The sequence below is a fragment of the Bos grunniens genome, chromosome 27, assembly GCF_055505025.1.
Source record: "Bos grunniens cultivar Pamir isolate PY7600 chromosome 27, Bosgru_T2T1.0, whole genome shotgun sequence".
NCBI classification, from domain to species: domain Eukaryota; kingdom Metazoa; phylum Chordata; class Mammalia; order Artiodactyla; family Bovidae; genus Bos; species Bos grunniens.
In genome coordinates this window covers 3975938-3996976 of record NC_141191.1, presented here as the reverse complement: position 1 = coordinate 3996976, position 21039 = coordinate 3975938, and the positions used below count along the sequence as shown (strand labels likewise).

Below are 21039 nucleotides of genomic sequence, written 5' to 3'. Positions count from 1 at the left end.
CAAATCTTTGGTCACCTGATGTGACGAACTGACTCATTGGAAAAGACCCTGATGCTGGGAAAGATGGAAGGCAGGAGGAGATGGGGATGACAGAGGATGAGATGGTTGGATGCCACCACTAACTCAATGGACATGAGTTTGAGCAAGCTCTGGGATTTGGCAATGGACAGGGAAGCCTGGCACGCTTCAGTCCATGGGGTCTCAAACAGTCTGACACAACTGAGCAACTGAACTGAACAGATGAACATTATGTAAGTTTTATGAACTTATCTTCTGGAATCAAGATTCCCAGGAGAAATATCAGAACCTCAGACATGCAGATCACCAACTAAATGGACATACATTTGAGTGACCCATGGGAGACAGTGAAGGACAGGGAAGCCTGGCGTGCTGCAGTCCATGGGGGTAACAAACACTTGCTTAGAAACTGAACAGCAACAACGTGAGCACATCAGGATCTTTTCTGTCTGATTTCTGTCAGTTTCTACAAACATTGTAAGAAATCTTGTCCTTAGTAAAATTTATTCTAGATTGAGATTTTTTAAATACATATTTGATTGCAATGCTTGTGGAATAATAAAAATCACTGAAAAAAGTTTTCCTTATTATTTTTTTTCTTCTGGTTTTACTTAACCAATTGTATTTTTATTGTTGAATGATTGTATTTTCATTCTCATCAAAAACACAGTGAAGCTAAAAATGTATTATCATAAACTTTCTGGTGTAATCGGTGCCATAAGAAAAGAATGAAAATAAATCCTTTATACAAGCTGAAAAGTTTGTTTTATATACACGAAGTAAAAATATATGATTTCAAAAGCACCAGAAAAAAATAGAATGCTTTGTAAATGCCCAAAACCAGAATGCAACATCCTGTACAAGCTGGCCGTGTGTTGTAACAAAGCATTTAGAATGGCAGATCCCATCTTCTGAGGTGTGGGAGACACAGCCCAACATCAGTAGACAAAGCTGTGCATGTGCTGATGTTTGGACAGAGACTGACACAGCAAATGGTCTCTTCTCTAGGGCTCTTACGTTGTGGAAACTGTGGTTTAAAATCTGTGTAAAGGTATTCTCTTCCCCAGTGCCATCTTTTAGGTTGCAATGCAAAAGAAAATAATAGTAATGGTGATAATGCTTACTGTCAACCTTGCATTGATTTCAGTTCGTTTATGAGCAAGTTATTTTCCTGACAAGCATGGCTCTCTAAGAAATGAGAATAAACTGAAGAGGAGCACACAGAGAAGGGCAGCAGGGAGCCTGCACTCTTTCTATGGCCTTCAGCACCTTACTTGGCCCTGGCCTGATTGAAACACATTTCTTCTAAATAAAGTACCTGATACAATTTTAGGAAAATATGTAAGTGCATCAGTGTTTTCCTTTTAGAAGATTCAGAACCTTGCTATGTTTTAAGAAAATACTAGATATAAAGAAAGACTCATAAAACTAATATTTGGCAAGAATTTGAACTATTCATTCTGATGAAATAAAAATCCTAGGAGAGTTTTAGAAGGTGATTATTCCTGTCAGTGGTGATCCTTGTAATCTTCGTGGAATAACTATATCATACCTGAGATTTTGTGAAATGTTGTTGTGCCTACAGCTGCTTGGCATCCTGGAAAACTTGTCATGTATGTAGGGAGGGTGCCATTGTTGTTTCCATTTGCCCTGGAGGAAACTGAGCCTTGGGATTTCAACTAACTTTATTCACCTGGACATTCATTCATTTTCTCAACAGATAGATAAGCTGCTGATCATGCACCTTGTCTTTTTATTTTTTTGCTGAATATATTTGATAACAGTCTAGGCATCACATCAGACTTTCCCACCTGGGGATCTGGCAAAGGAACTGGGAACTCCCAGGGAATCTGAATTTCGAGGACAGTGAGATTTGATTACAGAACTTCTACAGGACTGGGGAAACAGAGACTCTTGGAGGGCACAGACAAAACCATGTGTGTACCAGGACCCACAGGAAAGGAGCAGCGACCCCACAAGACACTGAGCTAGACCTGCTTGTCAGTGTCTGAGGGTTTCCTGTGGAGGTATGGGCTGGCAGTGGCCTGCTGCAGGGACAGCAGCAGCAGTCCTGGGAGGTGTGTGTTGGCACAAGCCATCTTGCAGGTCGCCATTAGCCCTGCCATACAGCCTGTAGACTCCAGGACTGGATTGCCTCAGTCCAAACAACTAACAGGGAAGGAGCAGAGCCCCACCCATCAGCAGACAATTGGGTTAAAAGTTTATTGAGCAGAGCCCTGACCAGCAGAGCCAGATCCAACTTTCCCCACAGCCAGCCCCTCCCGTCAGGAAGTCTACACAAGCCTCATCCCCCTCCATCAGTGGGCAGACAGAAAAAACATGAAGTAGAATTCTATAGGCTCTAGAATAAAACCACAATCAGAGAGAGCTAACCAAAATGATCACATGGCCTTATGTAACTCAATACAGCTACAAGCCCTACCATGCTGGGCCGCCAAAGATGGACAGGCCATGGTGGAGAGTTCTGACAAAACATGGACCACTGGAGAAGTAGATGGGAAGCCACTCCAATATTCTTACCTTGAGAATTCCATGAACAGTATGAAAAGACAAAAAGGATATGACACCTGGAAATGAGCCTCCCAGGTCAGTAGGTGTCCAATATGCTACTAGGGAAGATCAGAGAAATAGCTCCAGAAAGAATGGAGAGGCTGAGCCAAAGCAGAAACTACACTCAGCTGTGGACGCATCTGGTGGTGAAAGTAAAGTCCTATCCTAGACTTTACCCCAGTCTGTACCCCAACCACCAATGCCAAAGAAACTGAAGCGGACCAGGTCTATGAAGACTTACAAGACCTTCTAGAACTAACACCACAAAAATATGCTGTGTTTGTCGTACAGGATAGGAGTGGAAAAGTAGGAATTCAAAAGACCTGGAGTAACAGGCAAATTTGGCCTTGGAGTACAAAGTGAAGAAGGGCAAAGGCTAACAGGGTTTTGTCAAGAGAACCCTCTGGTCATAGCAAACACACTCTTCCAACAACACAAGAGAAGACACTACACATGGACATCACCAGATGGTCAATACTGAAATCAGATAGATTATATTCTTTACAGCTGAATATGGAGAACCTCTATACACTCCAGCAAAGCAACACATGGAGCTGACCTGGTTCAGATCATGAGCTCCTCATTGCAAAATTCAGGCTTAAATGGAAGAAAGTAGGGAACCAGTAGACCATTCAGCTGTGACCTAAATCAAGTCTCTTATGATTATGCAGTGGAGATGACTAATAGATTCAAGGGTTTAGATCTGGTAGATAGAGTGCCTGAAGAACTACAGATGGAGGTTCATAACATTGTAAAGAGGTGGTGACCAAAATCATCCCAAAGAAAAAGAGATGCAAGAAGGCAAAGTGATTGTCTGAGGAGGCCTTATAAATAGCTGAGAAAAGAAGAGAAGGAAAAGGCAAAAGAGAAAGGGAAAGATACACCCATCTGAAGGCAGAGTTCCAGGGAATAGCAAGGAGAGATAAGAGAGCCTTCTTAAGTGAAAAATGCAAAGAAATAGAAGAAAACAGTAGAATGGGAAAGTCTAGCGATCTCTTCAAGGATATTGGAGACACCAAGGGAACATTTTATGCAAAGAGGGGCACACTAAAGGACAGGAAAAGCAAGGGCCTAGCAGAAGCAGAAGAGATTAAGAAGAGGTAGCGAGACTACACAGAAGAGCTATACAAAAAAAGTCTTAATGACCCTGAAAACCATGAGGGTGTAGTCACTCACCTAGAGTCAAACATCCTGGAATGTGAAGTCAAGAGAGCCTTAGGAAGCATTACCAGGAACAAAGCTAGTGGAGGTGATGAAGTTCCAGCTGAGCTATTTCAAATCATAAAAGATAATGCTGTTAAATTGCTGGACTCAATATACCAGCAAGTTTGGAAATTTGAGCAGTGGCCACAGGACTGGAAATGATCAGTTTTCATTCCAATCCCAAAGAAGGGCAATGGCAAAGAATGTTCCTACTATTGCACAGCTGTGCTCATTTCTCATGCTAGTTATGTAATGTTCAAAATCCTTCAATCTAGGTTTCAACAGTATGTGAGCAATGGACCTGAAGATGTACAGCTGGATTTAGAATAGAAATGGGAACCAGAAATCAAATTGTCAGCAACCATTGGATCATTGAAAAAGCAAGAGAGTTCCAGAAAGACATTTACTTCTGCTTAATTGAGACCGTGCTAAAGCCTTTGATTGTGTAGATCACAAAAAACTGTTGAAAATTCTTAAAGAGATGTGACTATCAGACCACCTTACCTGTCTCCTGAGGAACCTGTATGCACATCAAGAAGCAACAGTTAAAAACTTACATGGAACAATGGACTGGTTCAAAATTGGGAAAAGAGTATGTCAAGGCTGTACATTGTCACTCTGCTTATTTAACTTCTATGCAGTGTACATCATGTGAAATCCTGGGCTGGATGAATCACAAGCTGGAATCAAGATTGCCAGGAGAAAGATTAACAACCTCAGGTATGCACATGATATCACACTAATGGCAGAAAGTGAAGAGGAACTAAAGAACCTCTCGATGAAGGTGAAAGAAGAGAATGAAAAGCTGGCTTAAAACTCAACATCCAAAAGACTAAGATCGTGACATTCTGTCCCATCACTTCATGGCAAAAATGGGGGAAAAGTGAAAACAGTGACAGACTGTTTTCTTGGGCTCCAAAATCACTGCATATGGTGACTGCAGCCGTGAAATTAGAAGACACTTACTCCTTGGAAGAAAAGCTGTGACAAGCCTGACAGCATATTAAAAAGCAGAGACCTAAATTTGCCAACAAAGGTCCATATAATCAAAGCTGTTTTTCCAAATAGTCATGTATAGATGTGAGAGTTGGACTGTAGAAATGACTGAGAGCTGAAGAATTGATGCTTTTGAATTGTGATACTGGAGAATACTGTGGAGAGTCCCTTGGACAGTAAGGAGATCAAGCCAGTCAATCCTAAAGGAAATCAGCCCTGAATATTCATTTAAAGGCTGATACTGAAGCAAGCTCCAATAATTTGCCCACCTGATGTGAAGAACCAACCCATTGGAAAAGACCTTGAACCTGGCAAAGATTGAGGGCAGGAGAAGAAGTGGGTGACAGGATGAGATGGTTAGATGGCAACCCTGACTCAATGGACATGAGTTTGAGCAAACTCTGGAGATAGGGAAGGACAGGGAAGCCTGGTGTGCTGCAGTCCATTGGTTCACAAAGATTCAGACTTGACTTAGAAACTGCTGCTGCTCCTGCTAAGTCACTTCAGTCATGTCTGACTCTGTGCAACCCCAGAGACGGCAGCCCACCAGGCTCCCCCGTCCCTGGGATTCTCCAGGCAAGAACACTGGAGTGGGTTGCCATTTCCTTCTCCAATGCATGAAAGTGAAAAGTGAAAGTGAAGTCGCTCACTTGTATCCGACTCTTCACGACCCCATGGACTGCAGCCCACCAGGCTCCTCCATCCATGGGATTTTCCAGGCAAGAGTACTGGAGTGGGGTGCCATTGCCTTCTCCGGACTTAGAGACTAAACAACAACAAATATTTGACATAAATATGAAATGCCTCATGAATTTGAACATCATCCTTCTTTAGGGTCCATGCTAACCTTCTCTGTCATTTGAATTTCAATATCTGCATTACTAAAGCAGCACCAATATATACTTTTATATGAACAGATATTTCATTGACATAATTTAATGGTTTTTGAGGCGTATTCTTCAATCTGTTCTTATGAGGTCGAGAGAGAGGAGTGAAGAGAATGATTCTAAAGAAAGGAGAGTAAGGTATAGAAGCAGGAGCTCTTTCCAGCATGCTGAATAAAACAAAGGTAAAAAGCAAACCTTCAGAATCTCAACACTGAATTCATAGAGAGAAGCTGAGTCTCTGCCTGATTTTCACAGCATTTCTAGGGTTGCTCTAAGAGACATTTCAGATATCAAGCTGCTTCCTTCGATAAATACCTCGTACCTCAGTGCTTACTTTAATTCATTTTAGATAAGATCTATAGCCTTGTTTCCACACACCCTGAGACTTTGTGTTTATTCCATTTAAGTGACTTTTCACAATATTTCCCCCAGGGGTTATTTAGAACCCTGTTGAGTCAATTATTTGATTAAAATTAAGTTTGGTAACAAACAAACAAGATACTGATTATTTCCCTTAACAAATTATATCTTATTTGGTCAAAACAATACATAAGTAAAGGATACACACAAACTAATATTGTTGCAGTAATTTTAAGTACAATTATTAGTATTCAGGATGTTAAATTTCAAACCAAGTAGAAAATTATTTTTCTAAGTATTGTTAACCCCTTAGATTGTATATGTTCCTTGGATGTAATTTAAAAATGTCAGATGGGTAACTTTATACATATATGTAGATTCCCTGGAGGAGGGCATGGCAACCCACTCCAGTATTCTTGCCTGCAGAATTCCATGGACAGAGGAGCCTGGCAGGCTATAATCCATGGGATCACAAAGAGTTGGATATGACTGGGTGACTAAGCACAGCCCTATGTGTATGTGTACAGATATGTGTGTTGGAGGGAGAATAGTGTGTGTATATTCATCTGCATGTGTTTGTGTATATTAATATCCCAAATAATCAAACACAAGTAGAAAAGGTACCTTTTTTAAAAAAAGACTGAATTATTTGATGCATAGATAAACAAAATAAAATCCTGATTAAATATAGTATTTTATTTTTAATCCTTTTTTTTTAAAGTTTTTATTGGCATATAGTTGTTTTCCCCAGTGGCTCAGATTGTAAAGAATCTGCCTACAATGCAGAAGACCTGGGTTTGATCCCTGGGTTGGTAAGATCCCCTGGAGAAGAGAATGGCAGCCCCTCCAGTATTTTTGCCTGGAGAATCCTATGGACAGAGAAGCCTGGTGGGCTACAGTCTATGGGGTCATAAAGAGTTGGACACAACTGAACAACTTTCACTCCCTATATTTGCTTTACAAATATAGTGTTGTTTATTTGTAAGTTTATATAAAGTTATATAGTAGTGTTAGTTTCTACTATACAGCTATTCATATATATATATATATATATATATACACACACATATATACATACTCCCTCTATTTTGGATTTCCTTCCCATTGAAGTTAAATATAATATTTTTGTGGACTTTTAGTCATGGAAATTTAGTCTTCAGAGTGTGTGTTGTGTTGCCTTCATGACAAGTTCTTGCCTACTTTGACCCTGACTCTTTCCATAAGCTTTGTGGATAGTTCTAATGGTGCTAGAATCGGGCTCCCCATTTTCCTTGTGAATCTGGGCATCTTAGTTAGAAATCTATATTCAGCACTGTGGTGAGATGAAGGTCCAGCCATTCCTCATATAAAGATAAGAGAGAAAATGGTCTTGATTTTTCTATTTTCATTGAACTGGTATAGTGGCAGGTAAAATAATACAAGGCAAGTAAAAATCAGATTTCTTACCTTAGTTGATTTTTCCTCATGGGGAGAAAAATTCAGTGCTGTTGACCCCCATCAACATGGCCCCAGTAAGATATTTTGCAAATCATACCCTAGGAATATTAAGCCATCTTACTTTCTGACTAGTTTCCATTTGTACAGACTATCACAGTTTTGGAAGAGAATTGATTCAAGTGATTAACATGGAACTGGAGGGGAAACCCTTCTTTGTATAAAGGTATTTTAATTTTGAGATATAAACTTTGATTCCTTGACCCATCTGATGGCTGGAGATTTACAGTCAGCGTCAGTGAAGTTTGAACAAAGCTTTATCTCAGTGGCATCAAAGGCGTGGCTGAATCCCATCCTTTCTGTGGCATCTTAGCCATGTGTCTTATAACTGCTTACAGAAGACTTCTGCTTCAGGGTCTCTTAATGAAGTCAGACTTGGCTGATCCCAGACTGAATGGCTGAGCTTCACCTTGCAGACAGCCTGGTGTACAAAAAGCCTCTCCTGGAGTCTTAACAAATGAACAACAACCACAAGAGACCAGATTCGTAGAGCACTTGTGGGGTGTCAGGCGCCATACAGATCGCTGGTTCGTTTAATCTTCTTAACAATCCCATGAAGTTGACATTAGAACCATGCTCTCCTACAAATGAGGTAACAGACAAACCCAGAGGTAAAGGAATGTATACAACACCCCATGGCTCATACATATCCAAATATCTTAAATATTCCGACTCCGGAGCCCAAACTCCTAACCACTACCTTAGATTCATCTTGTGTTATTAAATCAAAGAATACAGATGAAGGTATTTACAGATGAGCTATAAAATGTCAGGTAGGTATGTTGATAATATATCTTATTTCCAGGGGCACATTGATGAGCATACAGTCAGTCCTGAATAAAACTTGATTATTAGTGTATTGTTCAAAATGAACACCGTGTGACTTGGTTTTGCTCTTACAAGTTTGAAATTATGACTATTCTTTTAGATTACACAATCAAGACAGGCTCTGACTTGGAAATTTTATTTTCATATTTTAGATTCATATGACATTGTCTCTCTAAAGAAGTTAACATTTTATAGTCCACTTGGGAATGTTATTTTGTGCTGTATGATTTTTCTCCCTACTTCTATTGCATATTGATAACTCAAGATATTTACTGATAGTTTTTATGAGAGTGTTAAGGGAATTAATATAATAGAGTTTGTAATTGATTTGCACTTGTTTGAAAAGCCCATGCTGTTAATAAAAACAGCACTGCTTTCCTGTTATCTGTTTTATCATGTGAGCATTGCCTTTCTCCTACAGTGGGAGATCCAAAGGGACTGATTCACGGTTTGGTTGGTAAAGAGAAAACCTACTGTGTTTCAAAGATTTGAATGCTACATGGAGTTCCAGATATCCACAGAGCAAGTGACCTGTTTTCCAAATTAAAAAAGAAAAAAAAAAGGTCAGGGTAATGTACTAGACTAGAGCCCAATATTATATTATTTTTGTCACAGCACCTACACAAGAAATCAACAAAAAAAGGTCCTCTCTGTAATAGTCTTCATTATCCACTTCTCACTTCTCAAACAGCTATAGGAGAAAATAGAAATCATTTTACTTCCCTAAACCTCCCTGCTATGCCACAGAAATCAGTTGCTATGAATATTTAGCACTGAGTTCCTAGAACTGGAACAACTTGCATGTTATTTCAAGAATTGTGTGCTATTTATATAAATTGTTCCTGAATACTTATATTAGCATTTAGGAAATTAGACTAATTTAAAGTAGATGTTACCACTCTACGTTCAGTTTAATGACAATGTTCTGAAGACCTAAAATTAAGAGAATATGCTATTTATATTAGATTATCTACCATATGAGAGGGCTTCCCTGGTGGCTCAGACAGTAAAGAATCTGCCTACAATGTAGGAGACCTGAGTTTGATCCCTGGGTTGGGAAGATCCCCTGGAGAAGGAAATGGCAACCCACTTTAGTATTCTTGCCTGGAGAATCCCATGGACAGAGTAGCCTGGTGGGCTACAGTCCATGGGGCCACAAAGAGCTGGACACGACTGGGTGACTAACACTTTTCACTATATGAAGTATATACATTTAATATACATTACTTCATAAGTCTAGAATGGCATTGTTAACACAAAGAGCAAAACAAGTGGCACATAAAACAATTCCTTCAGGATTAATAGGAAATCCTTAAATTGCAGGCACAAATTCAAATAAATTTATTGAAAAGATTTAATTTAAAAAATTATTATGAATGCATACTCATTTCAACATGGCTGAAATTCACTTTAAGATCAAAATGATGCAAAAAAATATTTAGAATAATTCCCACTAAGGAAAGTTATGTAGAATAGTTATGGTTGTAAATCTGTGCATGAGATCAGTCTTTCATACACTGAAATGCAATCATCAATAAGACAGAAGTTCTTTCCACTCCAATATTCACACAATGACCATTTGATTTTAATGAAATAAACATCATCTTCAAACTAAGTTTACATGCAAATTGGTTTTGGTGTTATATTGTGAGAGAAATAACCTACTGAAGGTTTTGAACCCCTCTTTTATTTGAATTGGAGAAGGCAATGGCACCCCTACTCCAGTACTCTTGCCTGGAAAATCCCATGGAGGAAGGAGCCTGGTAGGCTGCAGTCCATGGGATCGCTAAGAGTCGGACACGACTGAGTGACTTCACTTTCACTTTTCACTTTCATGCATTGGAGAAGGAAATGGCAACCCACTCCAGTGTTCTTGCCTGGAGAATCCAAGGAACAGGGGAGCCTGGTGGGCTGCCGTCTATGGGGTCGCACAGAGTCGGACACGACTGAAGATAGGACCCTAGCGGCTCAGATGGTAAAGCTTCTGCCTGTAATTCGGGAGACCCGGGTTCAACCCCTGGGTCAGGAAGATCCTCTGGAGAAGGAAATGGCAACCCATTCCGGTATCCTTGCCTGGAAAATCCCATGGACAGAGGAGCCTGATAGGCTACAGTCCATGGGGTCTCAAAGAGTCGGACAGGCTGAGCGACTTCACTTTCACTTCATTTTAATAACAATAAGGTCATTGTTGTTCTAATATCACTATGACTTACCTTTACACTACCTCTGTGTTAGTTTGAATCTGTGTATTTCTAGGTGGGAAAGTCATTATTCTTGTTCCTAATCCAAAATTTTTCATTATACAATGTATACTGTATATATTTACCACTGATCAAAAATTGAGAGAGAGAAAGAAGAGAGATGGAAGGAGGGAAAAGAAGGGAGGGAGGGGGAAATGAAGGAAAATTCCCTGTGATTATAAAGGAAATGTTCTTTATTGTTTGTACCACTGCGTTTCTACATTTTAGTATCCCCAGATGACCTATTCCTATTGATCTTAGTGTCCTTCTTGTCTCATCAAGAGACTTTGCTACAATTCCTGAGAAACAACCTATGAACGTTCCTTTGATTCATCTTCAATGCTCCTGGCTTTGTCTAGCTTCAGAGCTTCAGCATGAGTCCTGTACCTGAGGCCGAGTAGGGCCTCAATTTGGGTTATAAATTACTAAGCGGCTACGTTAGGGGTTGAGGTGGTTCAGGTGGGTGGCCCACTAGAACGCTTATGGGAATATCAGCCACCTGAAATTTCCTTCCTGTGTTTGTACTATACTGTGAAAGTCACTCAGTTGTGTCCAACTCTTTGCGACCCCATGGACTATACAGTCCATGGAATTCTCCAGGCCAGAATACTGGAGTGGGTAGCTGTTCCCCTCTCCAGGGGATCTTCCCAACCCAGGGATCACACCCAGGTCTCCCGCATTGCAGGCAGATTCTTTACCAGCTGAGTCACCAGGGAAGCCCAAGAACACTGGAGTGGCTAGCCTATCCCATTTCCAGTGGATCTTACCAACCCAGGAATCAACCCAGGGTCTCCTGCATTGCAGGTGGATTCTTTACCAGCTGAGCTACATGGGAAGCCCTTCCTGTGCTTGGAAGTTCCCCAAATCTATTATTTCAACCCAGTTTCTTTAGTGCTTAAAGATATTTCTGTCCTTATTAAGTGCTCCGTAAATAATTTAAATGAATGGATAATTTTTACAAAGCATTCACGGAACTTACCTTCTAAAAATGTCTGCTATTTTATATCCAATATGCTTTTCAACATATTAGATAAGTATTAGATAAGAGTGAACCCAGCTCATAAAATTAGTGTTTACTCTACTTAGTAGGATAACCTAGTTGAAATGTTTTATCCTTGTAGTACCTTTTAAGAATATAATACTCTAGTAGGGGGAGCATTTTGCATTAAACATTTTATTTTTAATTCCACTCTGATGTTTTCTTTTTTATTTATTTACATTTCTAAAGAGCCTTTTCAGAGAACCTATTGCATATTCATTTCTGAGGCTGACAATGTGTTTGCATGCTTTATGATGTATACATAAGAAATCTGATAACAGTGTTTGTAGTTCTTAATCCCATTCAGCTAAAGTATTATTATTATAACACAACTTGTTTTTTAAAGTGAAATAGAGGTTTGGACAATTTTTAATTGTCTTTGTGTTGCAAAGCACAGTGATTTTGTGGGCAGGCAGAAAAGTGTGGCTCAGAGGGAGGGCAGAAGTGGACGGGAGACAGTGGGGGCTGTGGACGCCTCGCTTCCATATGACGCCTGCACAGGTGGTGTGTGTGAGTCACAGTATCCAGGGAGGGTGAGGAAGCTGGGAGAGGATGAAAGGCAGAGAGTAATAAGATGGGATGCAGAAAAATCGTATCACAAACATTAAGGAAGGGGAGAGAGAAACAAGGCAAAGTGTTAAAAGTGCCACGTACCAGAGGGTCAGCTGTGTCCACTGAAAAGAGGGCCACAGGTTTGGTATTAATGAGAAAAGGACAGATGCAAACTTTGAATCAAAATGACACTTCTCCTTAGAACTCCACTTTCACTTTTCATTGTTCTTTTAGTCTCTTCACTGGAAGTACTTCTTGATGTTCCAAACTCTTTTTTTTTTTTTTTTTTCTTTGCTTGCAAGTGGGTTTAAGTTGCATCCATTTTAAAAGGACTTGGCATTCAAATTCTGAGTCTATAAGATGCCAGTTAATATGCCTGCTTTCCCGATTACTATTGAAGGGAATATCCACTTTCCAGAAGGACCTCACTCATTGTTTATTTAAAACAAAAACAAACAAACAAAAAAACGGCTATCACAAGTGAAGTGTTTAAATAGTGACCTGAATAGTCTTAAATATGTTAATTAAAAAAAATTGTTGATCATACAAATGTTTAGTGTTGTGTAGACCTTTCCTGGATGTGAATGATTTTTCTGTTTACAATTGATTTTAATGCATTTTGAGTGAGTGTGGAAGAGAAGTCCGTGAATGAAAACAGGACCACAGCATAGTTGCTGGCATTATCGTTGACCAGCAGCTCAACCAGTTTGGAAACCAGCTCACATTCAGGTGACCTCAGGGCACATTCCTGCAAGAAAGGGTCATCTTAACCCCAGAACACAGGGAAATGGAAAGGATGAGATTTATAACAGGAAGGCACACACACACACACACACAACAATTGTGCAGCCCCAGAAACTGGGTTGCTATGATTATCTGACCTACTTAAAACTGTTTTCCCTTCTTTTGTTGGCTAGTATCCTAAGGCATGGTAGAACTAATTCACCTGAAGCAGGAGCTACCTTCAGGAATTATGTTTACTTTTTTGGTGGTCAAACACTAGGGTTAGAATTGTCTGTTCTTATAAAATCACATCTCCAGAAATTTTTGTAAAAGCCTGAAGGCAAATTTTTCCCCTTAGTACACAGATGTCAAATGGGTTTATTCTAGCCTGTGGCACACTTATACTTATTAATTATGTCTTTTCCTTTATTTGGAAGATTTATGTATTTACTTCATATGGATTCATATGATGCAGATTTCAGTATTTTTACATAAGAATAAAGCTACAAAACAAACAAAAAATGAACACTATATTCCAAATGGATGAAAACATGAGAAGAAAAGGAAGAAGCAAAAAACTTAAACCTTTGAACATTTGCTCTAAAAGTAGTCATGCTGCTGCTGCTAAGTCACTTCAGTCGTGTCTGACTCTGTGAGTCCCCAGAGACGGCAGCCCACCAGGCTCTGCTGTCCCTGGGATTCTCCAGGCAAGAACACTGGAGTGGGTTGCCATTTCCTTCTCCAATGCATGAAAGTGAAAAGTAAAAGTGAAGTCGCTCAGTCGTGTCTGACTCTTCACGACACCATGGACTAAAGCCTACAGGGCTCCTCTGTCCATGGGATTTTCTAGGCAAGAGTACTGGAGTGGGGTGCCATTGCCTTCTCCAAAAGTATTCATACTTATTGCCAGTTTGAGGAGAGTTTCCCAGGTGGTGCTAGTGGTAAAGAACTCACCTGCCAATGCAAGAGACATAAGGGATGCGGGTTTAATTTACCCTGGGTTGGGAAGATCCCCTGAAGGACGGCATGGCAACCTACTCAAGTATTCTTTCCTGGAGAATCCCCTGAACAGAAGAGCCTGGTGGGCTACAGTCCATGGGGTCACAAAGAGTTGGACATGACTGAGCGACTGAGCACTCACACGAGGAGGGTGACTCCAGATTCAGAACATGCTGCTTCTCTATTCTGAGTGGTTTTCATTGACGGTGGGTAGGCCCAGGAGGGAAGACCTCTGATGTGACCTCTGAGATGACACCTGTCTGGCTCCAGCCCCCTCACTACCTTCACCCAAAGAGGCATATCAGGTTGCTGGGCTCAAGCATCTTAATGCCCAGTCTGACAACCTGGTGAGTGAGTTTTCCTGAACACGCTTGGTGTGCTTGCTCACTAAATCATGTCTGACTTTGTGACCCCATGGATCCTCCAGACTCCTCTGTCCATGGGATTCTCCAGGCAAGAATACTGGAGTGAGTTGCCATTTCCTACTCCAGTGGGTCTTTGCGACTCAGGGATTGCTCCCACGTCTCCAGTTGTGTCCAGGTTCTTTACCCTTGGGCCACCTGCAGGCCTCTGCAAGACACTAGGGCTTAATCTGGCCATCAGCATGGATTAGGCGCAGCCTTAGCTAGGAATTCCACTGCCGTCTATGAAACACACAGGCCTACCCTGCAGATTCCTTGTCCTCTGTACCCAGTATTTTTTTTTTTTTTTTCCATAGCACTTACCAGGATCTGGCAAATTCAACTTTGGCTTGTTTATGTGCGTGCCACCCACCTCTCTCCAGTAGTTCACAGGAGATGGATATTGTGCACCACTGTCGCTGAGGCACCACCCCAGGCCAGCAGCCCCTCAGCCTTCAGTAAGGATGTGTCTGCTAGACTCTGATTTTATAGCTGAAAGTTACTTGGCCTACATTTGGGTTCTGGATTTGAACTTTATACAAACTGAGACATCTTTTCCACCAGCCTTCTTGTAGGTGATGAAGAGACTGCTTCTGAAGGCCGATTTTCAATACATTCAAATGTGAATTCATTCCTCTTCACCAAACCGTTACTCATGGTGAAGCACAAATGCTTCTGAATTTGAGCAGTGATATCCCAGTACACATTTTACAGACACATCTTTTTTTATTACCTATTATCTCCTCATTCAAAAATACAATAAAGGCGCTAAGATTAAAATAAGACACTGACAAAACTAATTCAAGTGATATTTCATTATTTCCCATATTGTATTTATATGTATGTTTGGAATATGCCTCACGGTACTTTCATGACCCTTTACCAAATCCAGCATTACTTTAAAATCATATAGATTTATATCATGCATATAAAAAGAATCTGTTTCATTACATAAAATATTAGCAGAAGACATGTTGCTCTTTTTAGAATCATAAGAGTTAATGTCATGTTGGCCTCATTTTAAACTTAACATGGCATAAAGTTTTAAAACAATAGTGTGATAGCAGCTCACCTTTATCTTATTCGTTACATCTACTTTGGTCAAATTCTTTATCACCACAAAAGATCACAGAATAAGCAGGCTCATACACACAGAAGATTTCTTTCTGAGGCAAGAAAAATAACCACATCACATAACACCATGTGCCACAAAATTTCTGCTATTGTCAGCAAAAGCAAGCAGCTCAAATTCTCGGCAATGTTTGCTTGAAACAAAAATGTCACGTTGACCTCAAGGCTAGAAACTCTAAGAACTGGAAAAAGGAAATCTAAAAAATAACACCTTTATCCAGTGTTCACCAAATTTAGTTTTTAAAGTTTGTTTTAAATTGTCAGAGAAAGTGTTTACACTGTAAATTTTAATTGAAGAAAAGCAAAAATATATTATTTTCTGAAGTGTTTTTCAACTGTGTGTGTGAATATATATATATATAAATGTGTATGCATCCCCTTCAATTTCAGTCCATCCCCACACTCCCAGGTGTAACCTCTGATGACAAGGTAGTGCTTATTGTTCCACATCTAGGACAGATTCATTGACCACATTTTCGTTTTATATTTTTCGATCCTTCCTCCTAATGACCGCTTTCTATTGCTCACTCCAGGCCCTCATTAAGGTGCTACTTACATTTATAGATTCCCTTGTGTTGTGCTGCTTTAGGAGTGACTCTAAATGTTAAGATGGTTGTAAATATGTTCTTGGGAGTAAAGTGCACGAGGTCCTTATAGGTTTCTGTGTTTCTGTGCTCCCATTCCTAGGCCTGTCTAGGCTGTCTTCTGAATACTACACTTCCCACGTCTGTGTTAATGGCCTATTTCTTCTTTATTTTTTGGCCGTCAGAGTTAGGAGTTTCCTGCTGAAAGTAGCAGAATATTTGAGTGAAAGTGGCTGAAACCACAGTGTTTTGTTTCTCTCAATGTCAGGATGTTTGAAGATAGGGATCCAGTTTATTATAATAGCTCAGTCAATCCCCTAGCCCCCCGGGCAAGGCACAAAAATGCTCCACACACCTTCCCCATGTCTCATTGGCTACGATTAGGTCATGTGTGTGTGCACATGCTCAGCCATGCCTGACTCATGCCACCCCACCCCATGAACAGTAGCCCTCCAGGCTCCTCTGTCCATGAGATTTCCCAGGCAAGAATACTGGAGTGGGTTGCCATTCCTTTCTTCCAGGGATCTTGCCTCCCAACCCATGGATTGAACTTGTGTCTCCTGCATTAGTAGGTGGATTCTTTACCACTAGCATGACCTGGGAAGACGATATTAAGGTATATCAGTCAGTCAGGTCAGTCTCTCAGTCGTGTCCAACCCTTTGTGACCTCATGGACTGCAGCATGCCAGGCTTCCCGTCCATCACTAACTCCCAGAGCTTGCTCAAACTCATGTCCATTGAGTCGGTGATGCCATCCAACCATCTTGTCTTCTACTGTCCTCTTCTCTTTCTGCCTTCAATCTTTCCCAGCATCAGGGTCTTTTCCAATGAGTCGGTTCTTCACATCAGGTGGCCAAAGTATTGGAGTTTCAGCTTGGGCATCAGTCCTTCCAATGAATATTAGGACTGATTTCCTTTAGGGTTGACTGGTTTGATCTCCTTGCAGTCCAAGGGGCTCTCAAGAGTCTTCTCCAACATATACTAACCCCTTAAACACTACTGACTGGCTGGTAAAGTGGGTCTCCAATACGTAAAGTCATTCTTACAGAAAAATAACTATGTCAACAATGAAGAAAGGAGAGAAAAAAGGCTCCTTGGAGCAACCCAAACTCTCCACCCTCTATTCCTACTTGAACATGTAAGATTGTTTTGGAGATGAGAAGATTGAAGCTTGCATTGTTGCCTAGTAAATGCTTCCAGTGCAAATTTTTCTCCACCGAAGACTTCATTTTACTCATGGAGATCTGAATCATTGTGTATAAGCCATCCTCAGACAAGGAGAAAAAAAAAAAAATAAGGAAGAGCTGCTGCTGCTACTGCTGCTAAGTCGCTTCAGTTGTGCCCGACTCTGTGCGACCCCATGACGGCAGCCCACCAGGCTCCCCTGTCCCTGCAATTCTCCAGCAGAACACTGGAGTGGGTTGCCGTTTCCTTCTCCAAGGAAGAACACAGACCACGTATAAAGTGAAAGCTACTCCATAGAAAGGTTTTCTGAGAAAGTACTGCTGTACCTTCGTGCCTGAAGCCTCATGACCCTTGGCCATTTGGGGGGATGTTTTAGACTGAGTGCACTCTGGCTTTTCCCTTCCCCTTCCTGTTCTCAGTGGTGACCCCACATTCTCTCCCTCACTAAGTGTGGGAGGGAACAGTCCCACTTGGGCTGTAGGCATCACCTTCCTCAAGAGACCTTCCCCCACCCCCACCCACATGCTGGGTGTACTGAACCCACCCACCCCCAAATCTGGGAGCACCTGTGTTCATGGCAGAGGGATTTGAACATGGGTTCAAATATGTCACATTCATATTTCCCAGAGGGATTTCCAATTTAAGTTTTTGTTTTAATGGCAGAATAAAAGTTCTTTACCAACTCTGCAAGGAAAGGGGTTCTGGACTTGGTGGGATCACTGATGGAGGACCTGGGGCACCTGGTCCTTGTTCTGGGGTGCAACCTTGTTCTTGTTCCTGGCATCGCAGGGAGAGGATGATGCCTGACTTTTCTCTAGTGAAGTAAAGTCTGGAGCACCTTCCATGTGTCTCTCTTGGTTCAGTCTTGAAAATTTGAAGACTATCTTCTTTTGTGCTTTTAGAGCCATCCTTTCTTGTTTTCTTACATAATAGCCAACTGCCTGACTGCAACTTTATGCAAAGTTATAAATGGTTCAGAATGGACATATATAGAGTAGAACTGTGTGTATGTTTCCACAAAAGACACTTAACTTGTAGGATTAACTGCCCTTTTAATTATTCCTTTTAATGATTCCTGGCTGGCTAGCTGTCATCACTAGGGGGTTCCACCTAGTACTTTGCAAGGTTGGGCTTCCCAGCAGGTGTGATGTGTGTGCATACAGAATTTGGTTGCGTATTTGTGTCAAAACTATTTCTGTCAGTTTATTTGTCATCATAATAATGTAATTTAATAAAATCTCAGATAAACCAATGCTATATGAATTTTCAAAGGGGGAGTAATCCTCTCTATAGAAAAATAGCTAAAAATGAAAATCGTTACCAAATGACCAGTAGGGAAGATGACTGCAAAAACTCGTGGGGAAGAACTTTTTGAAGAATAAAAGGATTATGTACTCAGATAGGCTTCAGAGGTCCTGAGTTCTTACTTCAGTTTATAGTCACCAAAAACTGAAAGTTTCAGATCATCACTGATGAGTTTAGTTCAGTTCAGTTCAGTCACTCAGTCATGTCCGACTCTTTGCGACCCCATGGACTGCAGCACATCAGGCTTCACTGTCCATCACCAACCCCCAGAACTTACTTTAACTCATGTCCATTGAGTCGGCAATGCCATCCAAACATTTCATCCTCTGTCATACCCTTCTCTTCCCACCTTCAATCTTTCCCAGCATCAGGGTCTTTTCAAATGAGTCAGCTCTACACATCAGGTATGCCAAAGTATTGAAGTTCCAGCTTTAGCATCAGTCCTTCCAATGAATAATCAGGGTTGATTTCCTTTAGGATGGACTGGTCTCCTTGCAGTCCAAGGGACTCTCAAGAGTCTTATCCAACACCACAGTTCAAAAGCTTAAATTCTTCCATGCTCAACTTTCTTTATAGTCCAACTCTCACATCCATACATGACTACTGGAAAAACCATAGCCTTGACTAGACGGACATTTGTTGGCAAAGTAATGTCTCTGCTTTTTAATATGCTGTCTAGGTTGGACACTGTAGATGGTGACTGTAGACATGAAATCACTGTAGATGGTGACTGCAGACATGAAATCTTTTAATTTCATGTCTGCAGTCACCATCTACAGTGATTTTGGAACCCAAGAAAATTAAGTCTGCACTGTTTCCATTGGTTCCCCATCTGTTTGCCATGAAGTGATGGGAACAGATGCCATGATCTTAGTTTTCTGAATGTTGAGTTTTAAGCCAGCTTTTTCACTCTCCTCTTTCACTTTCATCAAGAGACTCTTTAGTTCTTCTTTGCTTTCTGCCATAATGGTGGTGCCATCTGCATATCTGAGGTTACTGATATTTCTCCTGGCAGTCTTGATTCCAGCTTGTGCTTCCTCCAGCCCAGCGTTTCTCATGATGTACTCTGCATGTAAGCTAAATAAGTAGGGTGACAATATACAGCCTTGACGTACTCCTTTTCCTATTTGGAAACAGTCTGTTGTTCCATGTCTAGTTCTAACTCTTGCTTGTTGACCTGCATGCACATTTCTCAGGAGGCATGTCAGGTGAGCTGGTATTCCAATCTCTTTAAGAATTTTTCACAGTTTATTGTGATTCACACAGTAAAGGTTTTGGTGTAGTCAATAAAGCAGAAATAGATGTTTTTCTGGAACTCTCTTGCCTTTTCTATGATCCAGGGAATGTTGGCAATTTGATCTCTGGTTTCTCTGCCTTTTCTAAATCTGGTTTGAATATCTAGAAGTTCTTGGTTCACATATTGTTGAAGTCTGGCTTGGAGAATTTGAGCATTACTTTGTTAGCATGTGCTAAGCTGCTAAGTTGCTTCAGTTGTGTCTGACTCTGTGCAACCCCATAGATAGCAGCCCACCAGGCTCCCCCATCCCTGGGATTCTCTAGGCAAGAGTACTGGAGTGGGGTGCCATTTCCTTCTCCAATGCATGAAAGTGAAAAGTGAAAGTGAAGTTGCTCAGTCGTGTCTGACTCTTAGCGACCCCATGGACTGCAGCCTACCAGGCTCCTCTGATCATGGGATTTTCCAGGCAAGAGTACTGGAGTGGGGTGCCATTGCCTTCTCCTGTTAGCATGTGAGATGAGTGCAATTGTGTAGTAGTTTGAGCATTCTTTGTCATTGCCTTCCATTGGGATTGTAAAGGCAATCCTGGAAACCTTTTCCAGTCCTGTGGCCACGCTACTGAGTTTTCCAAATTTGCTGTCATATTGAATGCAGCATTTTCACAGCATCACCTTTCAGGATTTGAAATAGCTCAACTGGAATTCTATCACCTCCACTAGCTTTGTTCGTAGTGATGTTTCCTAAGGCCCACTTGACTTCACATTCCAGGCTGTCTGGCTCTAGGTGACTGATCATACCATCGTGGTTATCTGGGTCATGAAGATCTTTTTAGTATAGTTCTTCTGTGTATTCTTACCACCTCTTCTTAATATTTTCTGCTTCTCTTAGATCCGTACCATTTCTGTCCTTTATTCTACCCATCTTTGCATGAAATGTTCTCTTGGAATCTCTAATTTTCTTGAAGAGATGTCTAGTTTTTCCGATTCTATTTTTTCCTCTATTTCTTTGCATTGATCACTGAGGAAGCCTTTCTTATCTCTCCTGGCTATTCTTTGGAACTCTGCATTCAAATGGGTATATCTTTCCTTTTCTCCTTTGCCTTTTGCATCTTTTCTTTTCTCGGCTATTTGTAAGGCATCCTTGGACAACAATTTTGCCTTTTTGTATTTTTTTTTTTTTCCCTTGGGGATGGTCTTGATCACTGCCGCCTGTACAATGTGGTGAACATCTGTCCATAGTTCTTCAAGTACTCTATCTATCAGATCTTATCCCTTGAATCTATTTGT

The 21039-nt window shown here is 40.9% G+C and overlaps 1 protein-coding gene and 1 pseudogene across 1 annotated transcript in view; one reads left to right on the top strand and one right to left on the bottom strand.

Annotated features, from left to right (window-relative positions):
- CSMD1 (CUB and Sushi multiple domains 1) overlaps positions 1 to 21039 on the top strand; it is a 2074203-nt gene that overhangs the window by 1401956 nt on the left and 651208 nt on the right. The window lies entirely within an intron of this gene.
- LOC147343415 (U6 spliceosomal RNA) lies at positions 5578 to 5676 on the bottom strand (annotated as a pseudogene).